The sequence below is a fragment of the Stylophora pistillata genome, chromosome 6 (genome assembly GCF_964205215.1).
Source record: "Stylophora pistillata chromosome 6, jaStyPist1.2, whole genome shotgun sequence".
Taxonomy (NCBI): domain Eukaryota; kingdom Metazoa; phylum Cnidaria; class Anthozoa; order Scleractinia; family Pocilloporidae; genus Stylophora; species Stylophora pistillata.
In genome coordinates this window covers 32,259,891-32,271,279 of record NC_142524.1, presented here as the reverse complement: position 1 = coordinate 32,271,279, position 11,389 = coordinate 32,259,891, and the positions used below count along the sequence as shown (strand labels likewise).

Genomic DNA, 11,389 nt, shown 5'->3' with positions numbered 1-11,389 from the left:
AATGGGCCGACTCGGGTTTTTAGGTTTGTAAATTTTAGGTAAAGAGTAAATACGAGAAGTTCTAGGAGAGGTTATGATGAGATTTTTTGCTGTGGCCGGCAATTTTTGTTTAGTTATGAGTTGGTTGATCGTATTCTTGACGGTGTTTTGATTGCTGGCAGTGAGGTCTTTGTCGACCTTTTGATAAAAAGAGGTGTCAGAAAGTTGCCGCAAAGCTTCTTTTTGGTAGAGGTCGGTGCTATTATTTGTCGACTATTTGTCTACTATTTGTCTACTATTTGTCTTTCCCACCCGCAGGGGCGGATTTGAGGAAGAAGTGCAAGGGGTGCGCAGTGTCCCCTCCCCTGAGATGACCTGCAGCTTTCTAATTTCTGCCAAAATAAAGTATGTGGTTTATTGGTGTCGAAGTGAAACACGAGACGTGGTTGAAGAATTTATGTTATTGAGCCAGACGACACGTTTCAGTAATGTGTTAACGTTGTCATTTCGCGGTTACTCAAATCAAAATGTCCTTCATCGTTTACTATGTATTCTCAACAGTTCACATTATGTTATCGTCTAGTCATAGGCTTTTTTCTTTGTCTTTCGATTTTAAATTTTACGTCACCCGTCAGTCACGTCTCTCTCCTAAGAAAAATCCTGGATCCGCCCCTGACTCGTGACTGTCTACTTTCATACCGCAAAAGACACTACAAAATAAACTACCATAGTTGTTTGGGCATTGTCGCGTTCTCGATGCAGCAGAAACGTGGTGTTGTGCACCGGAGTTCGCCAGTATAACTACAGTGTTGAACTTTAGACAAGTAGCAGCATCAAACTCTTTATTCACTTAAGCTGGCAGTCTTTGTACAGCACAGGCGGTAAAAACTATAGAACGGATACATGAAGGTTCGATATAAGGAAAATGGAAAGACTACGAAACTAGAAATGATAAAAATGAGGAATATTACAAGCGTAACTTACATCGGATCTTGACTCCGGGGTAGAGAACTCCTAACCTCCGTTCGGCTCCGAAATGGTTTCGCTACAATGACTCCTCGCGACTGAACTACTTGCTAATAGAAGGCGAATTTAGTTCTTACACTTCAGTTGACTTAGGGGAAATAAAAATGAATAGTGCTTTGTGTAGCTAGCTTCGAGCGGATATTCGCTAGTCACGGAATAGAAATCAAACAAAGCGCGCTAACAAAAATAATAGAAAGTCATTTAAAGTTTCTTAGTGTCTTTGTGCTAAAAACGAAAGAGTTACATAAGTATAAAAGATTAGAGTTTTCATCCGTAAACGTGACAGGCATGGTACTGGAAACCTGCCGCACTGTTTAATGTGGTGCAACGAAAATAAAGTCAATAAACACAGCCTGGGATGCGTAAATTCACTTTCACTATATATGCTTTTTTATTATTATTATTATTATTATTATTATTATCGTTCTCCTCTCAGGACTCGGGCTTTTAGAAGCTAACATATTTTTGTTTATAGGTACTTATTCTTCTTCAAACTTAACTGAGGAAAGATTGCCTGGCAAGCCGCTTGGATACTTAAAGAGTATCTTTGTCACTTCTCGTCTTCAATGCAGCAGAAAATTTGAAATTACATAGCTTTAAAAGTAGTTCAGCATTAAGCGGATGCATTTTTACCTAGATTCTTCAATTATTTTGGTCAAAGAGCTACTTTTTTTAGTTGTCTTTAATCTGAATGGGCCTAATTTTGCCGTGCAGTGTAGGACCCCAAGGTTTATTGTGGTCCAAAGACAAAAGACAAACTTTGAGACACATGAATATTGATGTTTACAAAAGCATTGTGATGAAATTTTGTGGGCCGAGGCCAGGAACGTGTTCGATAATTGAGTCAGTTTGCTAGACATAACGTCTCGTAGTCACGTTCGACGCACTAAAAACTACTATAAAACGAATACAAGAATTGTAAAAACGTGTAAAATGGTATATAAAAGTCACTTGTAAAAATGTAGCGGAATTCCAAATCGATTTCGATCAATTACGATCCTCATCAGTAGTACTCCGCCATGTTTAAAATAGTATTTTAAACATGGCGGAGTACTACTGATGAGGATCGTAATTGATCGAAATCGATTTGGAATTCCGCTACATTTTTACAAGTGACTTTTATATACCATTTTACACGTTTTTACAATTCTTGTATTCGTTTTATAGTAGTTTTTAGTGCGTCGAACGTGACTACGAGACGTTATGTCTAGCAAACTGACTCAAAAAGCATTGTGATGATTAAGTTATTTTTCTATTTCAAATAGGATGTATTTCCTAACAAAGCTACTGAAAGGAAGATCCTCTCGTTTACCATTTAATGCCCAAATGAAGGTTGCGAGTGGACTGGTGAACTGAGGGAAGAAGAGGTACAGTAACTCTCAGTGGCTTCATACATTTATCTTAAATCACACAGCCTATCCTAGACCTCTTTAACAGAGATGTAGAAGAGATAACCTTTACATTGAAGGGTAATTATGCTTAATATGCCATTTGCTTCACGTGCTTAAATGATTCGGGACATAAGAGACATGAATTTTTCCGGATCTAGCGATTCAAGACTACTAATAAAAATATTCTGAAGGCGAGGGAAAGTGTTTCCTTTTATCATAGAAAAGTCCTATGAAAGACAAAGAAGGGGACACGAAAATGGAAAGGAATCTTTCGAGCGTAATTCTCATATTTTAATGCACTTTCGAGCCTGCAAACCAGAAAGCCTAACGAAGCCCTAGGGAAGATAAAATTGTCTCCGAAACACACTTCAAAAATTAAGTTAGTTGATCAAGCTTTTATTTTTTGTGTCAGCCTGAGAATGACAAACGTGTACCTGCTGACATTTTTTACTGTTTTCCTAGAATCATCTGCAATCGCGTAGTTTCTGTCTTGTGCCTTGTGCTAACGAAAAGTGCGATGCTACTATTAAAAGGCACGAAATTGAAGAACACGTGGTAAACACATGTGAATGGAGAATGGTTCCTTGTGATTACTATAGCGAGCAACATCCGAAATGTCTGATGCAAGTAAGTCACAGTGTATTGAGAGTTCTTCGTAGCGAATAACGAATTTTTAAACTATCCGAAGATCTTGGCCTCTAATTCTTCATTTTAGGGCCTTCAGTATTTAAAACGGCGATGGGAGCTTGTGATATACAGTAATTATCAGCAACTGTCACGGCTTGGAAAGTATTGTTAGCGAAATTTACCTTCTTCAAGGGGTCTCTTTCTTGGGCCGTTCTCGTTCAGCAAGTGAGAAATACTGGGAAAAAGTTTGAGAGACTCAAAGACACCTGGTAATGCTGATAAAATCATAAATATTGAGAGGCAGGATTTTTAGTGAGAAACCCTATTGAAAAATTGAAGGATATGTTTATCTTGGTCTCCGCAGAAACATGTTGACGATTGTGCAAAGGTGCCACTGGAATGTGCAAATGGTTGTGGTGAAAACATCTTACGAGAAATGGTATGTTGAGTGTAATTAATCATCTCGGTATTTCATAGAAATCTTGAGTTGATTAAGAATTATTAGCTGTGGTCACACTACAGGGTTTTGTCCTAGGGAAACTTGACCTATTGACAGTTTCCCCAGGAAAACTCAAATATGCAAATATGACCGATTTTTCCCTAAGTAAATTAGCTCGGGAAAGTTTTATCGTCTGGGGCTTGAAAACCGCAAGAGAACAAAGGAATGCCCTGTGGATTTCCCTTGACAACTACCCTAAAGCAGAAAAAGGGAAAAATCAAATTCCAGAGTAGCCGACCAATGGACGCTCGTCGGTGATCGCGCTGGTGACAGATCCGGAATTATCGTGTTGTGAAACTAATTTTGGAAGCGCTTGAGAACGTGACTTCTGTTGAAGATTTTGCCGCGTGCGCGCGAAAATCCACGATGTCGCGATTTAGAGAGATCTTGTGAGTATAAATCACTTCTGAATTCCTTATTTTTTTCTGGTTTATTCCAGGTTTAGTTTGTTCTTATAAAAATCCACGCAAAAATTGTCAAGAATTGACTAAATGCGGCTCTTCGTCGTCTTTGAATCCTTCGAGAAATCAGGCGCTGCAGTAAAATTACTCATGCTCGTCTTGCTCTTTAAAATATAGTAATGAACAGCAATGAAATAAGAATAAAAACCTCTCTTTGATCCGTTTGATTCTCGAGCATGTTTTCCGTTTTTGCGCCAAAGTTTTTTGCGTCAAAATTTTGAACACGCGACCTGAAATTAAATCCTTTGTGGCGTTAAACTTCCCAAAGTCCAATGGTCTCCAGTGTGACCTTTTAACCAAGGGAAAATGAAACCTGAGGTAGGTAAAACGATTTTCCCCGAGTAAAAGCCTGTAGTGTGACCACAGCTATTTTCTTTACAACAGATTGAGACTCACAATGACAACCTTTGCCCACTGGACATAATTTCTTGTCCATATGCTGATATGGGCTGGTAATTTTTGTTCTGTTTTCTGTTTTTTTTGCATTATTGATAGCTAAAACCGTAAAAAATAAACAACGTTACTGCTTAAATAAAATTAGAGACGAAATCTAATTTTTTATTTACTTACGATAAATAGTTGCAAATAATCTCTTATTTGGAAGCGTGTTATGGCGGCTGTCATTGGTGCAGTAAAGTCCAACCAATTCTATATCATCTTAGTTATTGGTTTTCTCCGTCTCATTTTATTAATCTCATTTCAGATCCCTAGAAAGGAAGTCGAATTGCACCTTCAGACCACAATGAGAATCCACTTTGAAAATGCCTGCAGGATTTTCAAAGAGGCGAATTCCAGGCTTGAAGAGAAAGTAAGCGCCCTTGAATTTGATCAAGCACAACTAGAGCAGGAGAAATCAACTCTAAAACATCAGGTAGAGGAATTAAAATCTACCAATGCCGTTCTTGAAGCAAACGTAACTGCCCAGGAGGAAAATGTGTCAGAATTGATGGGTGGTAAATTTGTGTGGAAGATAACTGGTTTCACCGACATCTTTAAAAGTGTCAAAAGTGGATTTGAGAATGAAATATACAGCTCTTCTTTCCTAACTGGGAAACATGGTTACAAATTTTCGATTTGTATATGACCTGATGGAAATTGCTCAAACAAGCACACTTATGTTTCTGTATTCCTTCCTGTTATGAAGGGTGATTTCGACGCCATACTGCTGTGGCCCTTTCGTTGCGACGTCACATTTACCCTCCTTGATCAAAAAGACAGGATAAATGTGTCCGAGCGCATCAGTAATCACCTTATTTATCGACCGAATTCAGATGCTTACATCAGTACCATCGGCAGTGTAAGATTTGTATCCCACAAGAATCTGATGACACCATGCTACCTCAGTTGTGGGGGACACCATGTTTCTTCAAGTGGAGGTTTGTCCATGCAGCTAAGCTCAATTCTGAGACGCGCAGATGTTAGACTGAAATACTACAGAAATGCAGAAAATGAAACTATAAACCTTTAATATTTCGATATTTTAAGGTGGCCATAAATTCCAATAGAGATCTGTAAAAATTTAGAAGAAAGATATATCTCGCTGATTTTCGAACTAAAGAAGGGCAGGGAAACCCCAGGAGTTGGCTGTGAGTGACCACTCCATCTCACAGTTGTACGATCCTCCCGCACTGCAGCTAAACTGAATGTGATATCTTCTTATCTACTCTAATCTTTTATGCTTTGCTTTCTATGCATGCAGCGTCAATTGCCTTACTTGTATTAATATTCGCGCAGTATTAGAATTCGCGCACAATGTAAGTGGGTGAAATTTCAAACTGCGCCAAATATAATCCGCGCGAAAAGGTTTTAAATTAAATATTTACTGTATTCATAACTTAAGAATTTAGAATTACACAATGTACTACGAAATACTATTACTTTTGGTAATATTACAACAGTTAACAGTATCACTGGATACTAAAGAGTTTTTCAATGAGAATTAGAGGTTGGTGTTTAAAAAGGCAAGTTATCCGTTCTATTTATGCGTACACAGATTACCATCAAAAATTAGAAATAAAAAGTGACTTCATCGTCAGATTCTTCAACCCGAGAAATTTCTGTCGGGATTCTCTCTGGTTTCATGTAATATTCCACCAAAAAATACACCAGTATTTTCTTCACTAATTACTATTATTGTTAATGTTATCATATGCAATACCATCTGTGAAAATGGAATACAAATAAATTGTTGTTTTCGCTGTTGTTGATTTCACCTAACTGAACAAACTATGCAACATTCTTCTGTAGTCAAACAAACAAAAAAAATTGCGTGAAAAAATGTGCCAACAGCGGGCGGTGAAAAACTTTCCTTAGGTTTACGCGAATTCTGTGCTATTCTTTAATTGTGTAATGACAAAAAGGTTAACTGCATCTGTAAACTCTAGTAAAGAAACCGAACAAGAAAAATGTCCTGCGCGAATTTAAAGCTGCGCGAATAAGTCCTATATAAGGTGCGCGAAATTAAATCGCGTGAAATTAAAACTGAGCGAAAATGAGTACCACCCGAATTTTAATACAATTAAGGTATTGGTATTTAGAAAATATGACGAGACAATTTTGAGCAACTTGGAAGAAGTGAGTCGAATCAATTCAGCACTGATATTATGCCTGTCATGTTCACTTTATTAACATCAAATATATAACGATACAAGTAAGTGCCCATATAAATGATGTACAAGAAAGTGTCTGATTTTGGACAGGTGATGTCACAACTTGCGTAAGCGTCATAATTTCTATAATTATGCGACCAATCACGACGAAATAATTTTCATTTCGAATTATCACAAGCGTCTTTAGCGTACTGTGTGTGATTTTGTTAATAGGAATACTTAGCATATTAAGATTGAGTTTTAAGCATAAGCGTGGGCCGCTAAGACAAGGAAACATTTTAAAAAACATTAAAAAAAATTTAAAAAGGATAATACAAGCGAGGAATACAACGTATTTAGTCTCGTTACCTTTTTTCCATAGCCGCTTTGCGCTTACGATCCTTTCAACGCTGTTTTGGCGACTTTCTTTGTAACGCTTATGGTACCACCAATCAACTAGCAAATGTATATAGTATATACAATTTCCCTCTTAGGTGGCTGGCTCACTAGGAAGAAAAAGGAGATCGTTCCGCGGTCCAACAACGTTAGTCTGTGGAGATTATCAAGCTTATAACTGAGAACATTGTGCCCGTTGGTTCATCAGTGACAAGATTAATTATTTCAAATCACTTCACAGTCCAAGTGACACCAAAATAAAAGAACCTTTGTAATTTTGTGGGCACTTACTATAGTATTTTATTACCAAGAGGAATAAATCTCAAGGCGTGAAGCCAACATAATGTTTGAGCATGTAAAAGACTCCCTGACAAAAAGTTAAATTGATTGTAATGAAATCCCTGTTCCATTTGCTGTACAGCGGAGATATTGAGTTGTTCAAACTGCTATTGCTATTGTTGCAACTAGGTTTTATATGGAGTACTACCACTGACAAATTGCGATATGTTCTCAGAAATCGCTCTCTGATTCTCAGTTTTAACGAGCGTTCAAACGAGGTTTTCCTTTTTATTGGTTGTTTTTACTTCAGAATGCGCAGAAATCCGCTGAAATATAGAATAATATCGATTTCTCGTCTTCATTGGAGCGACCGATGGAAACTTCATGAAGAAATACAGCGTCACGCCATCGTGATAACGTACACGTTTATGACAAATGGTCGGTGATAGGATAGTTTCGTGTAGATTCGACGACTTTAACATGTTTCAAATGACATACAAGTATAACAGTTTATCTTCGGAGGATTTCGGGTTGCTCAAATTCCCAGGAAAGAAGGTGTAGCACTCGGAATCTGGATGATATGCACTCGATCTGAGGTATTTGTTTTGTAGTTACGTCGAGTAGTCCTCCGTGAAGGCAGTTCAATTTTTTTAAAAGATGACAGCCAGAAGCGAGATTTCTTTTGGGATATTGCTCATAAGATAACATTATTTTAAAGGCTCGCATGTTGCATTTGTCTCAAACGTTTGTTGTTGAGAACATTAGATGTAAACATGGCCAAATTATGCAGTATCTGATTTTTGAGCTTCGTTCGCAAATTGCCCCTATGAAAAGTAGAGGCCGGCCCGCAGAGATTTTTACATGTTTAAAAAGTAGAATATTATAACCAACTAGGTGGGTAGTTTCGTTTTCAGAGTCGGTTTACTTTAATTCAGATAAACGTTTTTCATGTTTTACCCTACCGTGAACAAAAATGACCGAAACTGTACCGAGGTAAATAATCCATTGGTGTGTTCACACTCACTCCCAGGGAAAATTGAATGACATGATGTCTGCCATGTATGGTAGAAGTACCAATTTGTAATGTTGCATTTAGCTTGAGATAGAGAAATAAATATTTTACACTTTTTTGCGATATTTTTGTAGAAAAATGAGGCCCCAGGCCTCGAACAAGCATGGCAGCAATAGTGCTGCAACCTTTAGAAGGGCATCAGTTTTTGTGCATCCCCCCTGAGTGCGTAACTGCATGCAAAATTTGAAAATTTTCATTTTCTAAGATGTTTGATTCTTGCAGAGACTTATTCTTATTCGAGATATATTCGAGATATTGATGATTTTTTTCAAAATCATCAATATCTCGATTTCGAATGAATACGTGGTAAACCACAAAACAGCTCTGCGGAACCGGTAACCTCGGCAAGTTGTAAATAATGGGCACCTGGACATCAAATCGGAGGGGAATCACAGGGAACCTTTTCCATAAAAGGCTATTCCAAAAGTTAAGTGTCTTTACATAGTTAATTAATTATGGTCTTTATTACCAAGCAACTTACAGTACAAAACGTCACTCAAAAAAACCATTAATTTATGTCACCCTTAGACGCCTTTAGTTTCCGCAGTATAATTTTTAATGACTTATTATTTGTTTTCTTTGTAAATGACCAGTTACCGACCGAGACGAGTCGGATCTATCATGGAAACTAGTGATAACAATGATCAGTTTTATTCATATGGTGCCATTGCCATACCCATGGCGCATTACAAACATCTTTGTTAAACTATACAGTCAATTATAAAATCGATATATCGGTACCAAAAGAAGAGGGTTATGATGATTAAGCTAAATTCACAACAGTTCACAGCGTTTCGAAGGTAAAGAGAGGCTGTCCTCAATTTGTCCCAAGAGGCCCCTTTCCAAGGTCTCGGTAGAGAACGAAAGATAAACGAAGATTGTTGGACAATCTTAAAGTACATACATGACCATAAGTCACTTTCATTCTCTGGAAAAAAAACCCTCGGCTGATTAGAAAGTTTATCGGTGCCAGGTCTTGGAGGTCTCTAATAAGAAAGATTTTGAAGCCTAGCAACCTAAACCATAAAGATGAATCATTAAGCGACTTAAAAAATATTTAGAAAACCTTGAAACGATAGCTGACCAGCATTGCGATAAGATCGAAAGTCAAGTTTTCGCTGCTATTTTCTCAGACCATCTGTCGAGAATTATTCTCCTTTTGCATAAGCGGCTCTTGGTCAAGAATGAATGTATATTATCAATAATATATCTCATCACTTGGCAAAAGAACCCAACAGGTTCGGGAATGGCCGTACCTATAACCCCCTCCCCCTTACCAGCTTAAAAAGTTTACCTGACTTTGTTTCTTCAGTTGACATTGAGTCAAAATATCAAGTTGATTTCATGCTCCAGCCCTGAAAGTAAAAGAAAGAATGATTGATTCGGCTTCTCGATATAATTTTGTCATATTACATGAGAAAGTAACTCTGACGCAGCAGTAAGGTTCGAACTAAGATTCTAGCTGTTCCTTTGCAGGATAAAAGTTGAAAAAATCGCTTAACTCGCCCAAAGAGCTGAGAGGTTATTATAGTGTCATCCACAATGAAGCGTCTCGAATGAAGGTCTTCATGAGGTATAAATACTGGAGTACCATATTCTTCGTTTTCGTCCTCCACAGACCGTGCATAGTATTCATTATCTCCACCAAAGACCTCATTGGTTTTGTATTTCCGTTGGTCTGGATCCTCTTGTTGATCAATCAATGTGATTGTCACCGTCTCGGTGAAAGGCCAGGGTAATATTGCATCATATTCACCCTTCATTACAATAATGTAAACCGAAAAATTAGTATTTTTGCCCTCGCTATAGCCATTCGAACAAATATTTACTTTTAACTTGTGGCCACAACTTTCTTTTTCAGTTTTTGTGTAGAATGGATCACTTTATATATCATTTTCATCTTTATTGGTCTTTGCCCCTTTTAAAATCTCACTGAAACCGTCGATCCGAAAGAAAAGAATTTATATGTTTTACACTTAACAACTTAAGTTGTTTCACGGCCTCTTTCAACTCAGCTCTTGTCTCACTTAACTCAGCTTTTGTCTGAAGTAACTCAGCTTCTGACTTACTTAACTCAGCTTTTGTCTTACTTAACTCGACTTTTGTCTTACTTAACTCGGCCGGCTTTTGTCTTACTTAACTCAGCTTTTGTCTTACTTGACTCAGCTTTTGTCTTTCTTGCTCAGCTTTTGTCACATTTAACTTAGCTTTTATGTCTTTTCACTCATCTTCTGTGTTAATATTCCTGGAATAAGTGAAATCAAGATGGAATCTTGTTGTTGATTAAAGATGAGACTCCATTTCCTGACGCTGGACCTACAGGAAAATGTACTTCTTGTTGACTAATAATTTTTACGGATGTTAAATTATTCTGAGCGCTTAACATAGGACAGAGTTGTTCTTGAGAACGGTATCGGAAAAAATGGCTTTTCATTCAAACCAGTCGGATTGTCTTTAAACGCCGCGAAACTATGAAGGGAAAGGTCATTTCTTGCATGAGCAGCTCCTTAAGCGTGGAAAGTAAGCAAGCTGACTGGCTACAAGTGGGTAAAGTAGGCCCATCCGTCTTACCCTGACCCGCGGCTTTCTGAAATAACTAGTATTCTGTAGAAAAAAAGGATGTGGTTTACAGGTGTTGAAGTGAAACATGAGATGTTATAGAAGAATATGTTTTGCTAAATGGCTTGCTGTTTTGTTAAACATTGGCCACAGTTGACAATAGCCATTTAGCAAAATATTCCCTCCACTTGTGGGTTCGTATTTATTTCTGACTAATCATTCATATCGTGGGGCTACCCGTTGGGCCTAATTTTGCTAGTGTCCAGGCTGACCGCGTCGTAACGAACTTTTGACTGTACAGGTTTTGACGGACGCGCATTCTAACGGCGTTGAAATGGCGGTCAATTTGAGATTTTCGCTGGGCTGGTTGCTCGACAATCCAACTTTTGTGGGATTTGTTTTGATGAACTTGGAGGGCAACTATTTGGCTTTCGTGCTGCCAAATTTCGATTTAAGGGAACTTGAACTTTGAACTTTGAACTTTATTTTTATTTAGACACGGTAAATCTATC

At 37.8% G+C, this 11,389-nt stretch overlaps 2 long non-coding RNA genes across 2 annotated transcripts; one reads left to right on the top strand and one right to left on the bottom strand.

The window, feature by feature from the left end:
- Positions 1-804: 804 nt before the first annotated feature.
- On the bottom strand, positions 805-1,076 carry LOC148729457 (uncharacterized). Its single transcript, XR_015988504.1, has 2 exons — positions 964-1,076; positions 805-867 (listed from the first exon to the last, which is right to left on the bottom strand). It is a non-coding gene; the product is annotated as an uncharacterized LOC148729457 (long non-coding RNA).
- A 1,192-nt stretch (positions 1,077-2,268) lies between these two features.
- Positions 2,269-3,510, top strand: LOC148729456 (uncharacterized). The gene is made up of 3 exons (XR_015988503.1): positions 2,269-2,372; positions 2,859-3,023; positions 3,388-3,510. It is a non-coding gene; the product is annotated as an uncharacterized LOC148729456 (long non-coding RNA).
- The last annotated feature ends 7,879 nt before the right edge of the window (positions 3,511-11,389 follow it).